Below are 2,472 nucleotides of genomic sequence, written 5' to 3'. Positions count from 1 at the left end.
TGTATTTGCTCAAGTGCCTCTGCAAACGGAATCTTTATTTCAAGAGTCCTTAGGTAGTCTGCAAAGCGGGCAAATTGCTTATCCTGTTCCGCTTGGCGGAGTTTCTGAGGATAAGGCATTTTGGCTTTATATTCTTCAACCTTAGTTGCTGCAGGTTTATTCCTTACAGAAGTGGTTGGAGAAGCCTTTTTAGAGGGATTACTGTCAGCACTCTCAGGTGTCTGATCTTCCCTTGACGTCTGAACGCCAGGAATGGGTGAAGATTGGGCGTTTAACGCCAACTTCTCTCCCTTTTCTGGCTTTTGAACGCCAGAACTGGGCAGGGAATGGGCGTTTAACGCCAGCTTTCCTCCCCTTTCTGGCGTTTGAACGCCAAAAGTACTCCTCTTCGGGCTCTTACTGTCCTCAGAGGGATTTTGGACAGTGGTTTGGTTATCCTCTATCAATTGTTCCTTACTTGGCTTTTTGCTACTTTGAGCAGTGCCATTTAATGTCTTTCCACTCCTCAGTTGAACTGCTTGACATTCTTCTATTATTTGTTTGGATATCTGCTGTTTTGCTTGCTTTAACTGCAGTTCTATGTTCTTGTTAGCAATTTTAGTTTTATGGAGCATCTCTTTAAATTCTGCTAACTGTTTTGTCATCGGGTGTAATTGTTGATTAAGCTCAATCATCTGTTCTTGAGGATTAGGATCAGTGGCTATTGCCATGACTTCCTCTTTTGGAGAGAACTCATTGCTAGAGTACAAATATTGATTTCTAGCAACAGTATCTATAAGCTCTTGAGCCTCTTCAATCGTCTTCCTCATATGTATAGATCCACCAGCTGAGTGATCTAAAGACATCTGAGCTTTTTCTGTAAGCCCATAGTAGAAAATATCTAACTGTACCCACTCTGAAAACATTTCAGAGGGGCATTTTCGTAGCATACCTCTATACCTCTCCCAGGCATTATAAAGGGATTCGTTATCCTCTTGTTTAAAGCCTTGGATGTCCAGCCTTAGCTGTGTCATCCTCTTTGGAGGGTAAAAGTGATTCAGGAATTTGTCTGATAACTGTTTTCATGTCTTTATGCTTGCTGTAGGTTGGTTATTCAACCACCTCTTAGCTTGCTCTTTTATAGCAAATGGAAACAGTAATAGTCTGTAGACATCCTGATCCACCTCTTTATCACGTACTGTGTCAGCAATTTGTAAGAACTGTGCCAGAAACTCAGTAGGTTCTTCCTGTGGAAGACCGGAATACTGGCAAGTTTGCTGCACTATGATAATGAGTTGAGGATTTAGCTCAAAGCTGCTTGCTTTGATGGGAGGTGTACAGATGCTGCTCCCATATGCAGTTGTAATGAGGTTAGCATATGACCCCAGAGTCCTTCTGGACTGTTCAATTCCACTTAGGTCCATGATGGATAAAGGGAAATGATATGGATTGCAAATTTTTTTTTGACCGAAAATAATAAAATAAAATAAATGGAAAATAAAATCAAATTTTGAAAACTACAAGAAAATAAGATCAAAGCAAATTGAAAACTGAATCAATTAGTCAATTAAGAAGATTTTGAAATTAGCAATTGAAAAGATATGATTGAAAATTATTTTGAAAAAGATTTGATTTTTGAAATGAGGAGAGAGAAAAACAACAAAATGACACCAAACTTAAAATTTTTAGAAAATCAAACACTAATTTTCGAAAATTTTAAGGGAAAAACACAAAGAGGACACCAAACTTAGAATTTTTAAGGATCAAAAAGGGACTAAGGACATGCAAATTCAAAAATTAAAAGAAAAGCAAAAGCATGCAATTGACACCAAACTTAAAATATGAAACTAGACTCAACTAAAAGACTCTAAACCAACAAAAATAAAACAGTCCTAATCTAAGCAACAAGATAAGCCGTCAGTTGTCCAAACTCGAACAATCCCCGGCAACGGCGCCAAAAACTTGGTGCACGAAATTGCAATCACACTTTTGCAATTCCGCACAACTAACTAGCAAGTGCACTGGGTCGTCCAAGTAATACCTTACGTGAGTAAGGGTCGATCCCACGGAGATTGTCGGCTTGAAGCAAGTTATGGTTATCTTGTAACTCTTAGTCAGGATATCAATAATTATCAGGTTTGGTTGTGAAAATTAAAGAACATGAAATAAATACTTGTTTTGCAGTAATGGAGAATAGGTTGAGGTTTTGGAGATGCTCTATCTTCTGAATCCCTGCTTTCCTACTGTCTTCTTCTTCAAGCACGCAAGACTCCTTCCATGGCAAGCTGTATGTAGGGTTTCACCGTTGTCAATGGCTACCTCCCATCCTCTCAGTGAAAATGTTCAACGCACTCTATCACAGCACGGCTAATCATCTGTCGGTTCTCAATCAGGTTGGAATAGAATCCATTGATTCTTTTGCGTCTGTCACTAACGCCCAGCCCTCAGGAGTTTGAAGCACGTCACAGTCATTCAATCCCGGAATCCTACTCG

This window comes from Arachis duranensis, chromosome 5 (assembly GCF_000817695.3).
Source record: "Arachis duranensis cultivar V14167 chromosome 5, aradu.V14167.gnm2.J7QH, whole genome shotgun sequence".
NCBI classification, from domain to species: domain Eukaryota; kingdom Viridiplantae; phylum Streptophyta; class Magnoliopsida; order Fabales; family Fabaceae; genus Arachis; species Arachis duranensis.
Note: the sequence above shows the minus strand (reverse complement) of the source record.